At 44.9% G+C, this 24,734-nt stretch overlaps 1 protein-coding gene and 1 long non-coding RNA gene across 8 annotated transcripts in view; one reads left to right on the top strand and one right to left on the bottom strand.

Annotated features, from left to right (window-relative positions):
- Window positions 1–24,734, bottom strand: part of KCNH1 (potassium voltage-gated channel subfamily H member 1) — a 223,006-nt gene that overhangs the window by 29,222 nt on the left and 169,050 nt on the right. The gene's annotated exons all lie outside the window — the stretch shown is intronic.
- LOC309338100 lies at window positions 541–20,468 on the top strand. 2 transcript variants are annotated; one of them, XR_014154703.1, is made up of 3 exons: window positions 541–867; window positions 18,074–18,207; window positions 20,187–20,468. It is a non-coding gene; the product is annotated as an uncharacterized lncRNA (long non-coding RNA). The 2 variants fall into 2 exon arrangements; XR_014154704.1 differs by lacking the exon at window positions 541–867 and adding an exon at window positions 14,857–15,257.

Raw genomic sequence — 24,734 nt, 5'->3', positions numbered from 1 at the left:
CCTTCTTTAGGTCAAGTATTGATAAGAGCCATTGCGATCCTGCTTGCTTACCCAATACCCTATTAGCCGAGTTCCTTCAGGGTTTCTCCCCAAAATAAAGCACTGACAATAATTATTCTACTTGCCATGACTTGAATGATTTTAATAAACTCTTAAGAGCATAACTATTCTTCAAACTTCACACATCTGTGAATTTTGCAATACAGATACTGACTAAAAAAAATACACTGAAATGTATATTTTAGGATAAAATATGTTTAGAAATGCCTAAGTGAAATTAAATCCAAAACTACAGCATTTTGTGATAAAATGAACATGTAAATATTATTATACATGTTTATTTAAATGTGCATTTAAATATGAGTTTTTTTGGCTTGGATTTTATTTAATTATCACCATCACAGATTATTGCAGAAATGGGATTGAACATATGCATGAACACATGTGAAATTTGCACAGCCCATAAATAGACTGATCCATCCATCCGTAGTTGTAAGCATCTATTTTGTGAAAATTTATTTTGCAGGCTACCTAGAAGTCTAGGTAGCAGTCAAGTACAACATTTCCTGTTTGCCCAGAGTGGACACACAGGGGGATGTTACTCCAGGCAGGAGGACTTCCTGTCACACCTGTCTGGAGCATTCTCCCCCTGCTTGTGACCAGGGTGATGGGTGAGACCCTGTAAAGGGGCCAGTCACACAGCTATCTTCCTCTCTTTTGCTGCTCTCTTCTGATCTTGATATATTTTGCTGTCTGCTGGCTCTCAGCCAGTAGCACATGGGCTTAATCCTCATATGGGATTAACTCACACTCTCTTCTGTAAGTACAAGCTAAAGCCTGCCTTCAGGATCATACTCTGAACTGAATGTAAGTAAACTTCTTATCATTACTTTTAAAGAAGCCTCTTGTGTATTTATTGTTTGAAGAGGGAATAAAGGGGAATTTACCAGGAACAATCCAGTCTGGACAAGCCAGACTGGATCACTTAACTCAAGCGATTCAAACGAATCTACCAACTAGTAGCTTGCTGTAATATACTGGGGAATGTACTCTGCTACTGACTCACTAGCGTGAGCGAGGAAGGATAATAATAAATCAATATATCCTCTCCTACTATCCACAACATTCCCACACAATCACAAGGTGAAAAGAATAAGGTTCTTTCTGCCCAACATCAAGTATTCAACTAATTATATTGTCACCTAGTTGTAAAATTTTAGCCACTAATTATTATATGAAATAAGCAAACCCTAAGAATTTATTTATTTGTTTCATAAAATTTATACACTGCTTGAGTGTTAAAAACCAACCAACCCTCAAAAGAGTTTACAAAAAGATAAAAGAATAAAATCATGAAAAATCCACAACTGTACTGTAAAGCATACAAAACAGAGAAAAATGGCCTTGACATTCTAAGCATCTGGGTAGGCTTGTCTAAAGAGGAATGTTTTTAGTAGGGGCTGAAAAAAGTGCAGTGAAGGTGCCTGCTTGATCTCAAGAGGCAGGGATTCCAAGGTGAGGGGGTTCCATACTGTTGTGTATTGAGTCAAAGGATTTTATATCTGTATTATTATTGTCTGTATTTGCATTAGGGTAAAGTGACTGCCTTTTGGTTCCAGAGGGTACAGCTACTATTGGTTCATTTAAGCTGCTGTATTTGGATCCTCTGTCTTATTGGTTGCCTCCAAAAGGCAGGACTGTGATTGCCTGATATTGTTCCCTCCAAAATGTATCCCTTCTAGCTAGTTCCCTGTCCCTATAAATGTAGCTCTCCCCTCCTCAAGTCTCAGTCTTGTTGCTTTAATAAAGAAGTGTTACTAGAGAACTGTCTCCAGCATATTATGTCAAGAGAGCTGAAATCACAAACCCCACGTCACAACAACTGGCGACGAGGATGGGATCCGGAATGCTGAGGAGCGGTTAAACGCAGCCCTGCCTCAGAGTCCGGATTGTAGCTAAGAACAAGACTCACTGGCCAGCTGAGAAGACGACCCTGCCCACAGGACAATGGAGAGTCCAAGGGTATTGGAGCCCTTCCAGCCATCAGAGCCCCACACATGGGAAGACTACGTCGAACGCTTCGAGTTCTTCGCAGTGGCTCAAGGGATCACCGATGCCAGCAAAAGAAGGGCCACATTCCTGAGCTACTGTGGGCCTGAGACCTTCAAGCTGGCCAAGGCATTGCTTGCCCCAGCGAAGCTAAGTGAGACATCTCTCAAAGATATTCTTGCCTGCCTAACAAGCCATTTAGCGCCTACTGAGACCAAGATGGCCCGGCGGATGGAGTTTCATAAGAGGCAGCAGCGTGCTGGGGAGTCTGTATCTGCATTTCTAGCTGAACTGCGGAAGCTCGCTCAGCACTGCGACTTCCAAGATCTGGAAGAGACTCTCCTGGATCGGTTTGTCGGTGGTCTGAGCAACAAGAAAGCCAGAAGACGCATCGTGGCTAAAGAAGAGGTTACCCTTGCTTCAGCCTTGAAGGAGGCCACCACCACGGAGAATTATGAAAGAGAGGACCTTGATGCCAGTCGCAGGGTCCCTAAGCCACAGATAGAAGTTGCGCATGCCATGGACGAGCTAGAGGCTACTCCGAGCCAGAGCCCAGTCCGTGGGGTCGAATCAGTGCGTCAGGCCTGCACAGTGCACAAAGATCACCGAGGCAGGTGCCCTGGTTGTGGCGGAAACCATGAGCGGAAGAGTTGTCGTTTTCGGGATGCTATGTGCCAGACGTGCGGAAAGACAGGTCACATCGCCAGGTTCTGTAGATCGGCGGCGTTGGGAGCGACAGGAGCACTTAGACTGGAGCATCGCAGATCGGCCACAGCGAACCATGTTCTAAAGGACTGCCACTACGTAACGGAGATCAACGGGAGGGTCGTGCAGTTTCCAGCGCAAGGCAAGGCACACGTCAAGGTGAAGATTGAGGGTCAGCTGTGCAACATGGAGGTGGACTCCGGATCTGGATTCACTATCGTGTCAGACCAGACCGCGAGGACATTCTTCCCCAGGGGTAAGTTGCCCCCTCTGGAGCCCTTTCCGGCAACTTTGCAGTCATACTCAGCGGGCCGCATCCATGTCATGGGAATGTGTGCCGTGAGAGTACAGTTCCGGGACAAACAGGCGGTACTCAAACTGGTGATTGCGAAGGGCAGTCGCCCCAGTCTCCTGGGCACTGACTGGTTCCCCGCCCTGGGACTGAGTATATCAGGGCTTAATTCAATCCAAACCTGCCCTGAGATGAGCGAGGCATTATGCAAAGAATTTGCTGGTCTCTTTAATGGAAAACTGGGTTGTTATAAAGGGCCCCCAGTTGACTTCGAATTGGACCCTGGGGTGGCCCCAATCCGACTCAAACCAAGGCGAGTGCCATTTGCACTGCAACCCAAGATCGAAGCAGAGCTGGATAAATTGGTCAAGCAGGGAGTTCTCTCACCCGTGGACTCCGCTAAGTGGGAGACTCCAATCGTCACGCCCCTTAAAGCAAATGGGGAAGTCAGGATCTGTGCTGATTACAAATGTACTATCAATAAGGCACTCAGGGGAAACTCATACCCCATTCCAGTCGTATCACATCTGTTGGCTAAACTGGCTGGGGGCAAGGTGTTCGCCAAACTTGACCTGGCACAAGCTTACCAACAGCTGCCAGTAACCCCACAATCAGCGGAAGCACAGACTATTGTCACACATAAAGGGGCGTTCAGAGTTAACAGATTACAATTTGGAGTTTGTGTGGCCCCAGGGATTTTTCAAGGGCTCATGGAACGCCTGTTAAGAGGTCTGCCGGGGGTCTTGCCATTTTTTGATGACGTTTTGATTGCTGGAAAAGACCCACAGGAACTGGTTGCGCGTGTCTGTGCAGTGTTGCTCAAGTTCAAGGAGGTGGGGTTGCAACTAAAAAAGGAAAAATGCAGTTTTGGGGTGCCAACTGTGGAATTCTTGGGGTTTAAAATTGATGCATCAGGCATCCACCCCACAGATGCTAAGGTTAAGGCCATCATCGAGGCACCACGACCACAGAACAAGACGGAGTTGCAGTCATTCCTGGGACTTATTAACTTTTATCATTCGTTCTTACCCCAGAAAGCTTCGGTAGCTGAACCATTACATAGACTGTTGCAGAAAAAGAATGTGTGGCGATGGGGGCAGGAGCAGCAGAAGGCTTTTGACTCCTTGCGAGGAATGCTGAGTAGCAAGAGCGTCCTTGCTCATTATGATGAATCGAAGCCGCTGGTCCTGGCATGTGATGCCTCTCAATACGGCCTGGGGGCGGTGCTGAGTCATAGGGAACTGGATGGGTCAGAAAAGCCCATCTCGTTCTCCCCCAGAATGTTGCGTTGGTCTATATTCCTGAACGGGTTCCAGTACACCTTGACCCATGTGCCGGGGAAACGGTTGTGCCACGCTGATGCGCTGAGTCGATTGCCTCTTCCTGGCGGGAGCAATGAGGATCCTGCTCCAGCGGAGCACATAATGATGCTGGAAACACTTCCGGGGGCTCCTGTAATGGCTACTGATATTGCTGAGAAAACGAGGAAAGATGCTGTTCTCTCCCGTGTGCACACTTGGGTGGGGAGGGGGTGGCCAGGTGGTCCGCATGAAGACAAATTCAGGCCTTATGCGACAAGGCAGCACGAGTTATCCATGCATAAGGGTTGTCTCCTGTGGGGAGATAGGGTGATCATCCCAGCACCACTGAGAAACAGGGTTCTTGAGACGCTTCACATGGGACACCCGGGAATGGTCAGGATGAAGTCGCTAGCCCGATGTTATGTGTGGTGGCCTGGAATGGACCAGAACATAGAACAATGGGTACGAACATGCAAGGCATGCCAAGAGGTGCGGCCAGAAGTGGCCAGAGCACCAGTTCACTGGTGGGAGCAGTCCAGATCTCCCTGGAGCCGGCTGCACTTAGATTTTGCTGGGCCATTCCAGGGGAAGGTCTTTTTGGTTATCGTCGATGCATATTCCAAATGGTTAGAAGTGGCGATGGTCCCTAGCATGGCATCAGCTGCCGTAATCAAGGTGTTGAGGCAGCTGTTTGCAACCCACGGGTTACCTGAGACCATTGTATCAGATAATGGGGCAGCTTTTGTATCCCAAGAATTCAGGGCATTCTTGGCTGATAACTTCATAAGAGGGGTCACATCCGCCATCCTCCAATGGGCAGGCGGAGCGCATGGTAAGAACAGCCAAAGAATCCATTGCGCGCTTAATGGAGGGTAACTGGTCAGCTCGCATCGCGCGAATGTTATTTTTGCAGCATGCGACGCCGTGTACTGCGACGGGCAAGTCGCCAGCTGAGCTGCTCTTGGGTAGAAGATTGGTAACGGTGTTGGATTATGTCCACCCGGATAAAATGCCAAACCGTAATTCAAGAGCAAACCCCCAGGCTGAGACTGACACAACAAGGTATTTCGCCCCTGAAGATCTGGTCTGGGTGAGGAACTATTCACGAGGTTCGCGGTGGGTGGCTGGTGTGGTCACCCGGGCTAGTGGACCTGTGTCCTATTATGTGACCTTGGAAAATGGACAAGTTTGGAAGAGACATATAGATCAGCTGAGGCGCCGGGCGCTCAGCAGGGAGGAGTCTGATAATTCATCCCTGGCTAACGACGCAGAGCTGCAAGACCAGAGTGAAAATGGCCCAGAGGTGCAATCACCAGGGGCTTCAGCAAATGAACCAGGGTCTGCTAGTCCTCAGGATGACGAGGTACAGGTAGGGGACCCTGAGATGTCTGGGACTCCATCTGTTCCTGACGAAACCCCTATAGCAGCCCCCCCTACCACAGGTGACACCCAATCCAGAACCGGCAACACCTGTTGTCAGGAGATCAAGTAGAAGTTGTAGGACCCCACAGTACCTGAGAGATTACGTCTGCTGTGCTCACTAGGGGGGGAGGGGTGTTGTGTATTGAGTCAAAGGATTTTATATCTGTATTATTATTGTCTGTATTTGCATTAGGGTAAAGTGACTGCCTTTTGGTTCCAGAGGGTACAGCTACTATTGGTTCATTTAAGCTGCTGTATTTGGATCCTCTGTCTTATTGGTTGCCTCCAAAAGGCAGGACTGTGATTGCCTGATATTGTTCCCTCCAAAATGTATCCCTTCTAGCTAGTTCCCTGTCCCTATAAATGTAGCTCTCCCCTCCTCAAGTCTCAGTCTTGTTGCTTTAATAAAGAAATGTTACTAGAGAACTGTCTCCAGCATATTATGTCAAGAGAGCTGAAATCACAAACCCCACGTCACAACACATACTAAATTATCAATTATTCTTATTATTTATTAAATTTGTATACCACCCTATCCCCGCAGGTCTCAGGGCAGTTACAACATAAAATCACAATATAAAAATACAAAATACCCAATAAACCCTCAAGCTCTTACAAATGTGGAATGGGTATTCTGTGGCATGAGAAACATGTTCTTCTTTTCATTTCCCTTTATTTGGCTACACAAATAAAAACATTACATTAGGCTGATAAAAAATAAAGTATGCTAGCTGAAAGCTTGCTTTTAATAAAGAGATGGAATAAATGACATCCCACATCATGGATGAAGGTGTCTGGTGACAGATGTTGCATGGAGCGTGGGGAGGTGGGGGAGGGGAAGGCAACGGACCAAATTGAAATAACCCGCAGGAGCATCTTTCAAAGTAAATGTACATTGGCTATCAGAACCAGAATATTGTTCTACCTCTGAAGCAAACATACTCTAAAGTGCTATATGTTATAAAAGCTAAAGGTAAAAAAGGTAAAGGACCCCTGAATGGTTAAGTCGAGTCAAAGGGAATTATGGGGTTGTGGCGCTCATCTCACTTTCAGGCCGAGGGAGCCGGTGATTGTCCGCAGACAGCTTTCCGGGTCATGTGGCCAGCAGGACTAAAACACTTCTGGTGCAACGGAACACTGTGATGCAAACCAGAGCACACAGAAATGCTGTTTACCTTCCCACTGCAGCAGTACCTATTCATCTACTCACACTGGTATACTTTCAAACTGCTAGGTTGGCAGGAGCTGGGCTAGAGCAACAGGAGTTCACCCCATCACAGGGATTTGAAATGCCAACCTTCTGATCGGTAAGGCCAAGAGGCTCAGCGGTTTGGACCACAGCGCCACCCGCATCTCAAGTATATACAATAGTTTGGGCAATGATGTGGCTTCAGAAAGCACTTTGCTCTGTTATGGTTAAAACCCTGTGCTCATTTATGTCCCAATGAACCTACATTTCACTAAACACATATAAGATTAGGCTCAGAGGCAAGGAGCCATATCAGCACACGCATCCTGGGGGAAAAAATCACTTTACTGCACCCCTTTGTGCCGTGGTGCGAGAAGGACTGGAAGTTTCTCCTGCATTTGCCCTGGCCATGACAGCAGCATCACGGCTCCACAAATATATACATCATATTCTCCATAGTCTGACAGGTGATTTTTGTGGCCGCTCCCTGAGCTGTGCCCACAGCGGGGGCCTACTTTGCCAACCCCTGGGAGCAGCTCTGATTTCAGTTTTATTTCCAACCTTCCACCTAGCTTCAGGGTTATAGACAAGTATGATTGCTGACACCTGTTGGTTAGAAAAATATAATCTGGATAGCAGAAAGCCATCTGATAGGCGAAATGTATTTACAGAAAATGGTGATTTAATGGATCAGTTCATCCTGAGTATCTTTCCAATTTTGCTGCGATATGCTACCATCCATCACCAGGAATGTCGCTTCTTACAAAAGCATGTTTCCTTATGTAATCCCTTTGAAAGGAGATCACAGTCCAGATAGATTCCACTGAAAAAGAATTTGCCAAGGTAGGGCATTTAAGTCTGAGGGGCAGATGGTAGGAACACTGGATATGAAGACAAAACAAGAGAGAGAAAACTAAAGCTTCTTTATACAATGAAGTCGTATTCAGAGTAGACTCCCTGAAATTAATGGACACAGCTACTGCCTGAAAGCTCAGCTCCAGAGTCTTAGACTTTTACAGTGCAGCATAGAGTGGCCAGGTCTCATGCTTTATAGAGGACAGTCCTCTATCTGAGGAGCTGTCTGATCCAAGTCTGGTTTAAAGATTAAGAATCATAAAAAGGGAGAGCAAGGGCTTTCAGGTTTGGCACGTGGAGAGCAGACTGAGCAGGCACACAGTCTTGTTCCCCACTTTGACGAGGTAAATTGTATTTCTATTTATTGATTTCTAAATTTGTGTATATATCCTGCTATATATATTTGCTCTAAATGCCATCAATCTGTAGTTTCAGTGGTCACAGATGGCGCTGTGAACTATAGCATGATGAGAGGTGGTGCAGATGCAGTGGGGGGCAGTTAGCAGAATAAATTGGGAGGCACCACCCCAATATACACATATACACACTGTATGCAAATCGGTGTCTTCTTCTGTCCTTTTCCATTGGTGCCTTTTCTCTTTTTAAGCAGTTCTGAGGTAGCCACTCTATTGCCGCTTGTCAAGTGTACAAGTGGAAGTTGCACAATCTAAGCAACCCATGCAGTTTTCTCTTTACACGTGTTATGGCAGTGATATGGAGCTCTGATTGTTTAGTAGTGGGTTTTGAGTGGCAAGTATGTTAACCTTTGAATTGGGACACAGTATTTTCACCTTTGTAGCCAAATGTCAAGTTATATTACATGGCCCAAGTGGCGGGGAAATGGACAGTCATTTTCAATCAAAGCTGTTTCTCATGGCAGTGTCAAAATGAAAATTAGATTTTTTTGTGGGAAGCAAATTAATAGTACAGTAGAGCATTATAAACATCTAAATGTCATTTTGGGTACACACAGACATGCCACTGCTGTCTTATTTTCCCCTAGTGGGGCTCCTCTTTTATCATCCTCAACAGTAGTTTAATTTACCTCAGGGTTTATATTCCCCTCAGGATTTCTGGGTCTATGTTTTGCTGTTATTCTGTTCAACCATTTCTCTCTTGCTGCACTTTCTGAAGAAATGTAATCAATCCACAAATCATTATTTCCTTGATCTATAATTAATAATTTGATTTATTTTTGGCATATTATGAACCTATTATATTTCAAGGAAGTGAGAACTGGACCATAAAGAAGGCTGATCGCTGAAGAACTGATGCTTTTGAATTATGGTGCTGGAGGAGACACTGGCGAGTCCCATGGACTGCAAGAAGATCAAACCTCTCCATTCTTAAGGAAATCAGCCCTGAGTGCTAACTGGAAGCACAGATGGTGAAGCTGAGGCTCCAATACTTTGGCCACCTCATGAGAAGAGAAGACTCCCTGGAAAAGACCCTGATGTTGGGAAAGACTGAGGACACAAGAAGAAGGGGACAGCAGAGGACGAGATGGTTGGACAGTGTTCTCGAAGCTACCAGCATGAGTTTGACCAAACTGCGGGAGGCAGTGGAAGACAGGAGTGCCTGGAGTGCTATGGTCCATGGGGTCACGAAGAGTCGGACACGACTAAACGACTAAACAACATTGTATTTCAAAAGAACTTGCCTGGATTCGCAGTCAATTAACTCTCTCCAACAAGTCAATAATTATCATTTTTCTATGATAATACTAGTTAAAAAATGACCCAAACTCAGAGGGACTTATCTAACTCTTCTATCATGATTTCTTTGTGTCATGTTATGGCATAGACAACAGTAAAGTCAAAAGATCTCTATGCTGGAAATCCAAATGCACACAGTTCTCTAAGAGCCAGCTACCTTTTAGGTAGCTACAGAGGGGGTGGGGGGACCTGTGGTCTTTGTTGCACTCCAACCCCCAGTAGTCCTGTTCAGTGTGCCCAATGGTCAGGGAAGATGGGAGTTGTGGTCCAGCAACATGGAGCTGCAGGAACATCCCTCAGCTGCAGCCATTTCCAGAATCTGACTTTCTCCCTGCTTGAATCAGATGACAGTCACCGCAAAGGAATACAGTGGTACCTCGGGTTACAGACGCATCAGGTTACAGACTCCGCTAACCCAGAAATAGTACCTCGGGTTAAGAACTTTGCTTCAGGATGAGAACAGAAATTGTGTGGCGGCAGTAGGGGGAGGCCCCATTGGCTAAAGTGGTACCTCAGGTTAAGAACAGGTTCAGGTTAAGAATGGACCTCCAGAACGAATTAAGTTCTTAACCCGAGGTACCACTGTACTTGATATGACCCAAACACTTCTCCATCTCTCTGTCTTAAACAAGAGCTGCATTAACGAAGTGTGCATTTCAATCTGCTTTTAGCTTATTGTTGGTTTTAGTTATTTCTTGTATGTTTTAAATAGCGGCTTTTAACTGTTTTGACAGAATTTTATTGTTTCATTTTTTTTTGCAGACCCCTTTTGGCATTTTTTTATTATTTTACCATCAGGCAGCATGCAAGTTTCATGAAACAAGTTAAATAAATAAAAGCAGACCGGGTGATTATCAGTGCTGAACTTAAAGCATCTTTTAAAAAGTGACAGCTGTGAGGACTCATGTATCAGTGACATAATTAGATGAGAGGAATTGGAGGTTACCCCCCCTTTCTCTCACACACACGTTTTCCATCTTTTAAAGCAGAAGTAATTTTAGGCGCACTTTCATATACCTTTGCTTTGTAAGATGGGACGCTTTAACAGGGCAGGTGTTTTATCAGTACCTCAGTGTAATAAAGAGTTGAAAATAGTTACCGTATTTTTCGCTCTATAAGACGCACCAGACCATAAGACGCATCTAGTTTTTGGAGGATGAAAACAAGAAAAAAAGTATTCTGAATCTCAGAAGCCAGAACAACAAGAGGGATCACTGCTCAGCAAAAGCAGGAATCCCTCTTGCTGTTCTGGCTTCTGGGATAGCTGTGCAGCCTGCAGTCGCTCCATAAGACGCACACACATTTCCCCTTACTTTTTAGGAGGGAAAAAGTGAGTCTTACAGAGCAAAAAACACGGTAATTAATCCTCACAACTCTCCCTGCCTCTTCTATTGACAAACAGTACATCAGACCCTCCAAGTGTCCCTATTTTCCAGGGACAGTCCCGGATTTACAAAAGCTGTTGCAGTTTCTGATTTGATCCCAGGATGTCCCACTTTCCTTAGGATGTCCCTATTTTCATCGGAGGGTACGGAGTTATGTGATGCATGGAGATAAGTAACTATACAACCTTTAGAAAACATCTGAAGGCAGCCCTGTATAGGGAAGGGGTTTTTTAAATGTTTAATTTTTATTATTATTTGTATATGTTGGAAGCCTCCCAGAAGGGCTGAGGCAACCCAGTCAGATGGGTAGGGTATAAATATTATTATTATTATTATTATTATTATTATTATTATTATTATTGATTATGGTGTCCCTATTTTCATCACAGAAATGTTGGAGGGTATGGTACATTGGTGCCGTGAAGAAAACTGCAAAGGGTGACGAAGTGAGTTTTACTGGGAGATGTTGTCTTCCCGGAGAATGGGCAGTGTGCTAATGTACACTGCTGAAATCCTTGCCCACTTCTGCTGCTGCCCCCCCTGCAAGGAAACAAGCTATGGTCTACCTTGCTTTGTCATCCAAACCTGGTCTTGTGGTTCATTTTTTTCTCTTTCACACCTTGTGCTTTGTTCAGGTTCAGGCAAGGTAAGCAGCCAGACCATGGTTTGCTGGACAGCACAGCAGCAGCTGCAGGAGTTGGAGAGGAGCAAAGCACCCACAATTTCACATCAAACCATAGTCTATTTTAGCTACAGTTTAATGTGATGTGCAAACCAGGCCACTGGCTGTATGTGTCTGATCAATTTACCAATTTACCAGCTCCTCAAAGTGTGGTATGCTCAAAAGAAAGACATGTTTCTTTTTTTTGGGGGGGGGGGATAAACCTTCTCACCTCCCCCAACCCAAATAAAGAAAGCAGGAACGGGTAATACACAAATAATTCGCCTCCAGCAACAATGCCAGATGAGCCACATATTCAAGTGGAGAACAAATGGCTTAAAGCTTTCTTGCTTGATAAATGATGTAAAACTCTTTTTGTTTTCCATAATGTTATCTACCTTCTCAATGCCAAACCAGAGTTTAACAAAAGGGATGGGAGCACTATGTAATATCTGTAAATCCTTTTTTTGCTGCTCAGTGATAATGGCTCCTGGATACATTCATTAAAGGAGTCTGCAACAGACAGTACTTGATGGAATCAAATGCTCATCCTCCAACCATTTTTTGACATTGTGCTGGCCCAGAGATACACTTCACCTAAAAGTATAAATTAGCAAGGCGTGCTTTGAGTTTGACGCCAAATCCATTGTCTGTGCACACAAATCTCTTCCAGTTAGCCAACAAAAGAAATGGTTCCAGTCGCTAATTGCAGATTACTGCAAGTAGCAACATTTTCCAGAGCTATTGTTCTACAGCCAATATTTATATCTTACAATTTGAATTTTTCTGTTGCGCAGTGAAGGGATTTCAATACAAAGGCTGTTGGAAGCAGCCTGTGACTGTGTGCTGATAATGATGGTGAAGAAAAATTACTTTTCTGTGGTGGGCTGTGGCTGGCTGAACCCTCTTATTAGAACAAAAGAGTCTAGCTAGATCTGACCAAGAGTTCATCTTGTCTAGTATTGTGTTTCCCACAATGACCAGCTGGTTGCTTTTTTGAGGCAGGGGTGATGGCTGTAGTCTTCCCCTGAGCTGATCCACAATTTTGCTTTTGGTACCTCAAGAGGTATGTTGGAGAATTCCAATGACCACAGAAATGGGAGCAAAAATTGCCAATAATATTTCCTTATTCATCCTCTGTCTGGAATGGAAATCAATCCAGTCAATGCAACGAGTATTTGCTGTTGTTGCTGCTTTCAGCCAGCAAACGATACACAACTAATTATAACCCCCCTCGTTTGCACTGGGTTTCCTTTGCACTGAAATGAAATGGGGTTCATTTCATAATGACAATGCCGTTACATAATTTAAACAATTAATCGCAGAAGTTATGCAGCTGCCACACTGGACAGCAAGACAAAAAAAGCATGTTTTAGGCAGAAGACAAACTGCAGCAGAACGGAATCAGTTCAATGAACAAAGGGCAAAACAGAATAAAGTGCCCTCTTACATCCCAATATCTGATATACACCAACACCATTTGTAACTTTCTGTTTTTGAACTGTCAAATTGTTATAAGCCCCTCCGATAAGAAATCCTATAAACGCGACAAACACCTGATCTTTCCTATAATAAATAACAGCAGATGATATCTTTCCTATGACTCCATGAATGTATGTAATCCTCTTCAAGGATCTGTGGCCATGATAACATCTGATGGCAATGAGTTTCTTAAGTTACATATTTAATTTCTTTTCTTTTTAAAAGTCCTTTCCTTCCAATGAGGCTGTCAGTATTCCAGATGTCTGTCCCCTGCCAAGAATGAGGCAAGCTGACGGTTTAATTGCACTTAGATATATTAGTATTTACGCAGTAGTTACATGCCAAGCACCCAGTTCTAGTCCTCTTGGGAAGAAGTTGACCCGACTGAAGGGCGGGCTCTTTGCCAACAAGATATCCTCCATCGGGCGCCCCACCTCCTGTTGGCCTGATGCCAAGCCTGGGCTCTGCCCCTTCTGCAAGCCTGTGGGGACTCCCTCCACCCCCGAATCAGTCTCCACCCTCCACCCTCCTCAGAGTAATGTCTAAAGGCTGCAGTTCCTCTGATGCCTCGCCTGTCTCCATCTGACCTACACTATCTTGGGACTTTACAGCCTGCATTCCTGGATGGGATGGGAAGGAACCAAGCCACTACAGTGGTACCTCAGGTTAAGTACTTAATTAGTTCCGGAGGTCCGTTCTTAACCTGAAACTGTTCTTAACCTGAAGCACCACTTTAGCTAATGGGGCCTCCTGCTGCTGGTGCCGCGCCGCTGGAGCACGATTTCTGTTCTCATCCTGAAGCAAAGTTCTTAACCCGAGGTAATATTTCTGGGTTAGCGGAGTCTGTAACCTGAAGCGTATGTAACCTGAAGCGTAAGCAGGGGCGCCGACTTATAAAAAATATTGGGGGGGGCGGGGGCCCATACTGACTTATAAAAAATATTGGGGGGGCCCAAGACCTCCAAACCGCTGCTGCTGGGGGAACGAAAGGGGCGAGCCCCAGGCTGCCCCGACCTTAAGTGAACCTGTGAGGGCCCGCCCTTTGCGGCAGCCGATTGGCTGCCGCCGTGGACGGTGAATATTAATGAGCTAGGGGGGATCCCCGCTTCTCGCGGGGCTGACGCCAGCCCCGCGAGATTGTTGATGGGTCGAGAGCCCGCAACCCCACCCCCTCTCTAGATCGGGAGTGGCTTTGTTTTAACTCATTACTGAATGTATTTTAAAAGGTAACTATCGTCAAACAAGGAAAATAAAAAATACCAACATAATTTTGTGATTTTACAAAGCATAATATAACTAATAATTTTCTTAAATTATTGGGGGGGCAGAGCCCCCCCAAACGAATTTTTGAGGGGGCTCGGGCCCCCTCAGGCCCCATGGAGTCGGCGCCTATGAGCGTATGTAACCCGAGTCTGTATTTTCCCCAGTCTGCCACCCCTCCCCTTCAGAGTCCTCGCTGTCGCTCTGGGAGGGGCCATTCCTGACAGAGGCTGGGCAAAACCTCAATTCAAATTTCCACTCCTCTTGAAGCTCATTGGCTGACTTTGAGCCAACCACTGTCAGGGAGTGGGCAGAGGAGGAACAGTGGAGACCGCCTCCCCAGCTTGACCCTTCCAGGGAGGAGGAAAAAGAAGATGGTTCAGAATTACAACAAGGGTTTGAGGGAGGTCACAGCTCAGAGGCAGATGACGAGGAAAAGTTGGGAAATAATGGGGAAGGAGGAGGAGGAAGAAGCACCATGGGGGGTGACAGATGACAGACCCAGTGTCTTTAGAAAGCATTCCAGATCACACACCCTTCTTCCAGAACCCAGCGAGCCTTGAAAGTAGGAGAGCAAAGAGCTCAAAGACAGAGGGCACGTAGCAGCACCCGTAGGAGAGACGATGAGATTGACAAATGAGGAAGTGGGAGAGACGGGGGGTGGAGATTCACTCAGGACAATGCCATTATCCAAGCGTCTGGGTTCTATAGCCTCTCTCTGTAAATACTGAGTAAAAAGTGGAAGGTAAGAAACATTTCCTTGTCTTTGTACATTCCTGGGCTGGGAGTCGCTGGCAGCAGCCTGACAGCCACCATTCTTGCAAAGATGTTGTGATAAGGGCGAGGAGGCCACAGTGACTGCCCTGAGCTCCACAGAGGAAGGGAAGGATAAATAAGCCATAAAGAATAACCCTGCTAGTTCCCTGGGAGTGGTTGCCAAGGTAACTGAGGAAGGATATGTGCATGTATAAACATCAAGGGGCCCTATAGATTAGATATCCATGCTCAAGTCACATATCCCTTTGTTGAGTTGAGAGCATCATGGCACAGTTATTACGAAGTTTTCTTTTTTTTAAAAAAAAAAAGCCAAACTTTATTATGCAGTCATGGCTTGTTAATAAAAATAAAAATAATAAAAGCCACTCTAAAAATATGAATTCATTGAGGGCTTTTTTCAGTTTAATTTCTCCTTTATCCATGTGGAGCTCTTTTGAATCTTAACCCTCTTCTCAGGATCCTAAATTGATGCTCCTATCTTTTTAAAGGTCATCTTCTCTTATTGTAATTAGTTTCCCAGACTTCTCTGCCAGATTTTCTTCTCCCTGTGGATATAGGACAACGCGACCAGTTCCCTTGCACTGCGCCCAGAGAGTGCTGCAGGGCATCACAGCTATGATGTGGTGAACTGAGCAAATGGAAGGTGAGGGGCGGGAGGCCCCGAAATTTGGCCTCACACAGGGCCAAATTGAAATTTGAAAGACCAATGTCTGCCCGTGCCTTCCCTCAACCATCTCTCTCACACACTCTCCTGAATCCTTGGGGACACACTTCCCAGCTCCTCCCTGCCCCTTCCATTCTCTCAAGCTCTATTCCCCTTCCTTTTTAGTTTTCCTCCCTCTTGCATGATACTAGAACTCATGGAGGTCGAACAAAGCTGAACACTGGAAGATTCAAGAGAGATGAAATGAAGTACCTCTTCACAGAGTGCATAGTTAACCCTTGGAACTTGCTCTCACAGAAGACAGTGCTGACCTCCAAGTTGGGTGGCTTTAAAATTGAAATACTTTATTGTCACTTGTACAACTTGTATACAGTGAGGTTACACGAGCACCCCCACTCAACTCTCTTAGTCTTAATTCCCCTCGTTTACTGACACACACACACCAAACCCGAAAGTCAGTTGCCCTGTTCTTTTCATTCAGCAGCCTAACAGCCCACAGATAGAAGCTGTTCTTTACCCTGTTGGTGCGACTAATCGTGCTTCTATATCTTCTGCCTGAGGGCAGGAGATCAAGAAAGTGCCAGCCAGGGTGTGAATCATCCCTGAGAATTGCCTCACTATCCTGAGGCAACGTTCTACTGCTATTTCATCCAGTAGATTTACAGGGCAGCCCATAATATCTTGTGCTGTATTCCCCACCCTCTGTAGGCACTTCCTATAAGATGATGTCAAACCAGCGTACCACACCGTGATGCAGTATGAAAGGACACTTTCTATTGTTGACCAGTAGAAGGAGATCATCAGATGTTGACTGACATTGTTTTTCCGCAATACTCTGAGGAGATGGAGTCTCTGTTGGGCTTTCTTAAAAGAGGATTAGACAAATTCATGGAGGAGAGTCAATCGATGGTTGCTAGCCATGATGCCTATGCTCTGTCACCACAGATAGAAGCAGCAATGCTTCTGAATACCAGTTGCTGGAAACCAAAGAAGGGGAGAGTACTCTTGTACCTGAAGTCCTGCTGGCAGGCTTCCCACAGGCATTTGGTTGGCCACTGTGAGTACAGGATGCTGGACTAAATGGACCTGATCCAGAGTTTGACCTCCATATCCTAACACATTCTCCCCCTCTCATTTTCACCAAGTTTGTATATCATCTCCCAAGTGATTTCCCCCAGATTATGATGCTTCCTTCATATTTGTGGTTGCATCTTATATATAACACGCTCCTAGAAACAGAATAAAATTTAAATCTAACCTCATCCTAATATCTTTATTAAAACAACAACAACTTTATTTTCTATTATGAAAGGCAAATCTATTGTTTCTCCCCCTTTCTTGCATTAATAGCCTGGAAGTGGTTTTAACCCAGAATGTTCTGAACTGCCCTACAGGTCTTTGCAATTGCCAACTCCTGAAAGTTCTTCCTTTGGAATTTCTTAAAAGATCATGTTTTCCTGTACCTGCTTCTGTGCTCCCTGATTCCCATCATACTTGAATTGAATTTTATTATTACGGTCACAGACCAGTTCCGGCTCACTTACGATATCAGGAAAATCATAAAACACAACAGGAATACACCATCCTCCTATTAGACTCACACTATTCATTTCACTTCCACTCCCTATTTTAAGTGAGAGCTTTGTGTACACCTTTGCAGAAGCCTCACATAATCCTGATCCTGATTAGACGTAGCACTGCTTCAGTATGGGAATGCTCGCAGTAGTATTTGTTCACTTTCTTTCAGTTTTTAAATAACTAGCAAATACGAAGGTCTTCAAGAGATGGATGGCCAGCCTATTAGCTAGGAAACACCAGTTTCTGTGGCCTACAATGCAAGGGGTCGATGAGGCAGATGACGGATGATTGGCAAACAGGAGGGAGCCTTTCTGTAGAAGAGAATGAATGAGACTTGAACTCACATCATTAAGGGCTTACAATCCTCACTTATATCCCAGAATCTGGTCCATTAGGCTGGGAAATCAAAGGCAGTCAGATGTGAAATGGCTTCATGATACCTTTTGGCTAGGGGTGTGCGTATTATGACAGGATGGCAACAGTGCCTATGTTCTCTTTCTTTTTGCACTTGCTTTCCCTTCAAGCGAACGTGTTTGGAAATTGGGTATTCATCTTTTGTAGCTGTCGGTCCCAGCACCCTGTACCTTTTGATTTTGCTGTCAGACGAGAGACCGGCATCGCCGCTGCCGATCTAAAAGCACCCAGAAAGATAAATAATGAAGTTCTAATTACAAAACACTTTGAAATGTTTTTGGCAGCAGCAAACTCGTCTATGCTGACTGTTCTCTATTATTGCAGATATTCCATGTATAGCGTTGAGATCCCACTGAGATGAACGACACATCTCTAATTGGTTTTAATGGTTGGGGATTGGAGTTCTACGGGCTGCCGTCCAGAACACTGTGATGGCATATGAGCGCGCATAATGGCAGGTAATTCCATTATCTCCATGGAACTGTTTGCAAGAAGAGTACGCCTTATCAAACTGGACTGTGGGCGTCTCATATATTATTTCTGACACATTGGTATCATGCCAATCTTCTGTGGAGTTCAAGGCTGATCCCACTTTATCGCAATGGACCCATGAGGTAGATTAGTTGAGAGATTGTGGCTGTGCTCAGGGATCATGCTCTCTGATCCTCCAATCTATAGTCTGGATTATTTGAGATGCAACTCCTTCTCCTGGCACACTCGAAGTAGAGCAGAACACTTCCTGCTTTGTTTGCTGTGACTGGGAAAATTTGATACAAGTGATCCTTCTGAAACAGGATGCAAATTGTGTTTTGATCAGGAATTCTCTATTGAGCAGGGCATACAAGGGGAAGGGGATGGAAAAAGTGGGGAAAGGGCGTGCACACACAAACATGCCTTATTCCCAATCCTTCATCCATGGTTGGATGGGGAACTTGTGAAGTTGCTGGACTCCAACTCCCATCAGCCCCAGCTAGCATAGCCAGTGCTGGATTTACATATAAGCTAAACAAGCTATAGCTTAGGGTCCCACTCTCTTGGGGCCCCCCCAAAAAATGCAAAGGAAAAAAACTAGATGTACATTTCCAGAATATAAAATAAAAAACAAAATAAAAACCCCTACATGCAGCAACAGTGTTTTGTGCTGTGTAGGCTCCTATGATGTAAGTAACGGGCCTTGCCTGCTAGCCTGCTCCCTAAAATATCACTGGTTTGCTCATTTCGGTATATAGGGTGCCTACATTCTGCATGTGCTAATGGCTTTTGATACCTATTAGGTCCATAAATTACCATATAGCATATATTCAACACAATAAACAGCGACAATTTGTTGTTGACAAAGCACAGCTGGACATATAAAGGGCCCCATTAACTTCAGTAGCTTAGGGCCTCATCAAACCTACGTAAATCCGGCCCCTTGTTTGGAAAACAAGAGAATGTGATATCTGAGTACAGTCAGTGACTTGCCCAAGGCCACACATGGCTGAGCAGGGATTTGAACCCCAGTCACCTAATCCAAATCCACTTCTCTATCCAGTACACATTGGTTCTTTTCCGCTTCACAGTGCTTGTTAAACACAGGAGGAAGGCAGGTATAATCACAGTCATTCACACCGTGGCATGAGACTGGGTTCCTCTTGGCTCCACAGTTTGCATGGCGGATGTGCATTCTACCATGATGGACACTGGCCTTTGTTCCTTTTCAAACATACTGTCCACCTCTTAAATTTATCTGTATGTGTATTCAGAAACATCATTGAAAAAATGCTTTGGCGTATGTGTGTTTTGAGCGGAGAGGAGTATTGGTGGAGACTGGCCATTTGGTGCCACCCACAACTGTTTTTTGCTGCAAACCTGCAGTTCCATTTACTGCCACCCGCACTCCCCATCTCAGCCTTGGAAAGAAAAGGTCAGCAAAGTGATTGCAATTATAAAGGAACAGGAGATGTGCCAAATGCTTATCATTGCTTTTTGTAGCTTGCCTCTTTGGTGAACTTTAGATATGTAAAGGTGAAGCTTTTAGTTGGGGGATTATGAAACTCTCACATCACAGCTGGGGAGGGGTGAGGACTTGAAGGAATCCACTGCTTTGATTTAATATTCTGTTGCATCCTGTTATATCTAATTAACTCCCCAAATTCATCTAGATGCAGGTACATGCATCACAGCAGGTTTGATGTGACAGCATTGGAGATGACAAGATGCTCCCCTTTGAAATGATGAGATGCTTTTAGGCCGAAAGCTGGGAGCTGCAAATGGCTTTAATGACCTGTGAAAAAGGCAGGATCTGGGATGCACTTTAAAAAAACAACAGCGCCAAGTGCCTCTAAGAGGCAAAGGAGGTCCTGGCATTGTCTGCTGACCGAATGCATCTACATTTGCTATGCCTAATCAGTTCTTTTACCATTTTATCTTTGGGTTCTCTCCATGTGCTAACTAGTCACTAGCCAATTTGTAAAGAAAAAGAATCAGCCGCAGAGCAGAAGACATTAGGATTGCCTGCATATATATTCAGAGCATCACAGCCTTTCTGTAAAAAGGACTTTCTACAGGAGCCCAGATTGTATATTCAACAACTGTTCAAGGACAAGGCTACAGCAAGCAATTACTGAAAGTAAGCAACATGAGCGGCAGGCGGGGAGAATTATACCACCTTTCCCTGATGCTCTTCCAAACTGCTGTTTAGAATGTCAATAAACCCTATTAGCTCTGTTCCCCAAAATTCCTCTCCCAAGCATTTTATAAACGTAATGGGCAGCAAGGTGAGAAAATTGTACGTCTACTATCTTGGCCACTTAATGCAGCAGTTCAGTGGCCAGTCAGATTATCATGGATGTGACAAGACTGCTCTCCACTTTCCAGCGCCTGCAAAATGGGAGCCCCTACTGGCAATGCCAGCCTGTTTCCTTCAGGTTACTGTGGGAGACTGCTAATGTATTCTGCTGTACGGATGCAGCATTTAGATGGCATTCCTTAAAGGGACTGTCAAGAAATAACCCTCAAGTTCTGAAACAGGCTGCTTTTCCCTGCGGATATTTTAATAGTGGCTCAAGAGTTTTCTTTCTGCTGGTGAACGTGTGGAAGATCCAATAGATTCTTTGTCGGAAGTATTAAGGAAAATAAAATATTTCTGTCTAGTATTAGGTTTAAATCAAATAAAGGTAAAACCAAACTTATAGATAAAAATGTTCCAGAACAAGATAAAATACAGATAGAAGAGAAGACAGGTATAAGTAGTCACAAAAAAGTGAAATATTTAGGGATAAAAGTGAAGTATTTAGGGATTTGGTTAACAGCTAAAAATATAAATATAATTAAAGACAATTATGAAAAAACATGGAAGGACCTAAAGAGGAACCTAGAAATTTGGGAAAGAATGAATATGTCATTAATAGGAAGAATATCAGTTATTAAAATGAACATATTGCCAAAAGTATTATTTTTATTTCAATCAATACCAGTGATCACCAATATGAAATGCTTCATATTGCTCCTAACAACTCTGAGCACCCGCTCAAGGATTCTTTCATCCACCATACACCCACAGTATTATGCAGAAAGCTCCACAAATTTTGATTGCTATGAGAATCACTGTTGATGTGTGGGCAGCACACACAATATAAATATATCTGTAAGCAATGCACAAATGAATCAAAAATCTGATTGAGTCAGGTTTTCCAGACACACAAATGAATTTGCAATGGCCACATCTTATGTGTTTGCTGCTCGAAGTCCTGTTACAATACCACTGTTTCCTGAAGCAAGAATTACATTAGTGTTTTCCCTAAATGGGTGCATATGGGTGTGTAAAGATGCATATAGAATCCAAGTATATATAATGCCCACGTTGCATGTTTGCTGTAATATAGTATTGGTCTTTCCTGCCACAATCGTGGTGTGTGCAGCTGCCTTAATAGAGCCATCAGTCTTGTCATTTAACCTTCACACACCCATTTCCCAGTTGCTTTGATACAGTCAACCACTTCCTACAGTAAACCACTGCAGGAAGCCTTCCTCTGTTTGCAAGATCTCCAGTGCTCATTTTCTTTGCACATGGTGGGCTTTCTAGGGATGAAATGGGAGAACCCCAGACAGACAGCTTTTAAAAGAACTGAATATTGTAACCGTAACTGGGTTCCCATTGATATTTGCTCAGGGCACCTCAGTGGGTCTCATTTGCTGAATCAGCACTCTGAATGATGTACACTTTGAAAGCCAAGCATTAGCCTCTTCCTAATTGCTAACCCCATTTGAGTGTTTCAAGGTGCAGGAGATGACCTTTCCCCTTTCCTTTTCTGAGTTTTAAGATTACAGGTTTCTCCGTTACAAAACAAGCTCTTGTGTATTAAACCCTGAGTTCCTTTGACAAGATAACTGCCTCGTATTGCTTTCTGTCGGCTGCCTCACTTCTCCCTCTGAAGAAGAAGCCTGGAACCTATGAGAGTTGCTGCTGCATCAACATTAATCTGAAAAGGTGTTGTTTGATTCCTAGTAACCGTAACCAAACACTGACACTTCTATCGCAGGGTACTTGGGCAGGACATGATTTCAGTCAATGCAGGGAAATGCAATTGATCCATGATATTAAGAGTGCTGCTATCTGTCATATCCCTTGGGCTTGTCTCCCCATCTTTCCCCCAATGTCTGCATAAAAAGCAGTGTTTGCAAAGGGGCACTTCTGTGTGAGCAGTTGCTCATATGTAGGCTAGATCTTTCCGGTGCCAGCCTCAATGGGCAGTGGCATAGTCTCACTGCCCTCTTCTCCATGTCAAACTTTTATGCCTGGGGTATGTCAGAATGGTACTTGTGGACAGGTGTCAGGAGTTCAGCCTACACTTGAGTAGGACCCTGGCAGAGACACGTGCCCGACTGGCATGTTCTCTCCCTCCTGGTCTTTCATTCGGGAGCTTCAAAAGCTTTCTTCTACCAGAACATCACAGCGACCGATGCCAACCAACACCAGCACACTTAGGGATCCGCAGGGTTTGCGCACCTTGCGTGACAGACCTCAGCAGCTCAGCATTTTGGCTAATCTACTTTATTACACACGGAGCACTGCAACATGGCTCCCTCTCTCTCTAGCATCAGACAGCAAAGAGAATAATAATAATAATAATAATAATAATAATAATAATAATAATAATAATTTATTATTTATACCCCGCCCATCTGGCTGGGCCTCCCCAGCCACTCTGGGCGGCTTCCAAAAGAATATTAAAATACTATGATACATCAAACATTAAAAGCATCCCTAAACAGGGCTGCCTTCAGATGTCTTCTAAAAGTCTGGTAGTTGTTGTTCTCTTTGACATCTGGTGGGAGGGCATTCCACAGGGAGGGCGCCACTACCGAGAAGGCCCTCTGCCTGGTTCAATAGTCCCATTTCACAGAACACAGTAACACAAACATCCTGTCTCTGTCACTTCCTACTCTGTGGAGTCATAACATATACCGTCATGTGAAAGACAAAAATCCCATGACTGCAATCATGGAGCAATCAGGTAGTGTGGGTTGCCAATGCCTGTGGCAGGACAAGTGTTGCACCCCCTGGTGGACTGGATTAGACCAGCCAGTGTCTAATCAATGGAGTCTCTCCTTGCAAATTAGCCCCAACCTGAGAGCAGAGCTAAAGCAGAGAAATGTGAAGCCAGGAAGACCACTGTGTCACCTCACCCTCCTATCCTTGCAGCAATGTGCTCTGGGCAACACACATGGCTCCAGCAGTTCCTTCCCGCCTTCCACTCCCTCCATCCTTGGTGGGTAGTGGTGGCGGCGGCAGCAGCGCTCTCCCCTTTCCCTCCCAGGGGAAGGGCACGCATGGGCATCCCTTTGTTGACCACTATCCCTACCCCAGTCCCAATGGCCCCATGCAGCTTGCCTCCTTGCTGTTCCAGCCTCAAAGAGGAAGCCTGGGGGGGGGGGCACCTGGTTGCACTCCTTCATAAATTTGCACCTGGAGCCATGGCCCCCCTAGCCCCCCCCCCCACTGCTTGTGGAGCATGGCAAATCCCATTGCAAAATATTGCAAGTGTTGTTATGATTTTATTGACATACCATTGAAAGAATATTCCTGTAGTGAAGATCACTACCCTGCAGTTGAAGTGCAGAACCATAGTTCATGCCAGACTGACTGTGGCTTCAGGTATTCCCTGCTCTTCCCACATATACCTGATCTTACCCTTGTAAGTGACCATACACAAGAGTAGCTGGTATGCTATTCTGTTACCTGAATTTGCTTCAGAATTGAAGGAATGCTATAGATAGGAACATAGGAATATGCTGCCTTATGCTGAGGCAGACATTGGTCCATCTTGCTCACTCCTGTCTACACTGGCAAAGGCTGTCCAGGGTTTCAGGCAGGGTTTCCTCCCAGCCACACAGGGGGGCAAACCTGGGACCTTCTGCATGCAAAGTAGATGCTCTAACCACTGAGAGGCACTCCGCTCCCTCCAAGCTCATAAAAATGCCCCCCCCCCTCGTTTGATGCTACAATGAGTGTCGTTGGCGATAAAGAGCAGCAAGAACAGAACATTCTTTTCTTATTTGAAGAGTATCAGACATCTTGCTATGCATATATGATGCGCCCCAGGCAATCTCAAAGGAAATCTAATCATCCAGCATCCTTTTAACATCTGACTAGAGGGCAATCACTACCCACTCTGGTCAGTGACAGCTATAAATCCCAGGACTGAAGGGTGACAACAATGAACCGAAAATATATCTGACAACTTGCACTCACACAAGAAACTCCACTACAGAGGTTAACTGCTTAGGAGATGCTGCATCTGGCATAAGAGATGTTTGGCATCATGAACCTTCCCTCCCTGATATTGTATGACAGCAGTAGCATTGAGACACTGCAAGATAAGGAAGTGATGCTTCCTTGGCTTTAGCTGCTGCTGTATCATTGCACTGTCTCATTTTTAAACCCACACCATTGAAAATAAAGCAGTATGACTGTTTCCAAACCATTTGCAGGTGCAAATAG

This window comes from Podarcis erhardii (assembly GCF_964252035.2).
Source record: "Podarcis erhardii genome assembly, chromosome: 3".
In the NCBI taxonomy this organism is placed as follows: Eukaryota; Metazoa; Chordata; class Lepidosauria; order Squamata; family Lacertidae; genus Podarcis; species Podarcis erhardii.
The sequence above is the reverse complement of the archived record's forward strand: the minus strand, read 5'-3'. Positions and strand labels throughout refer to the sequence as shown.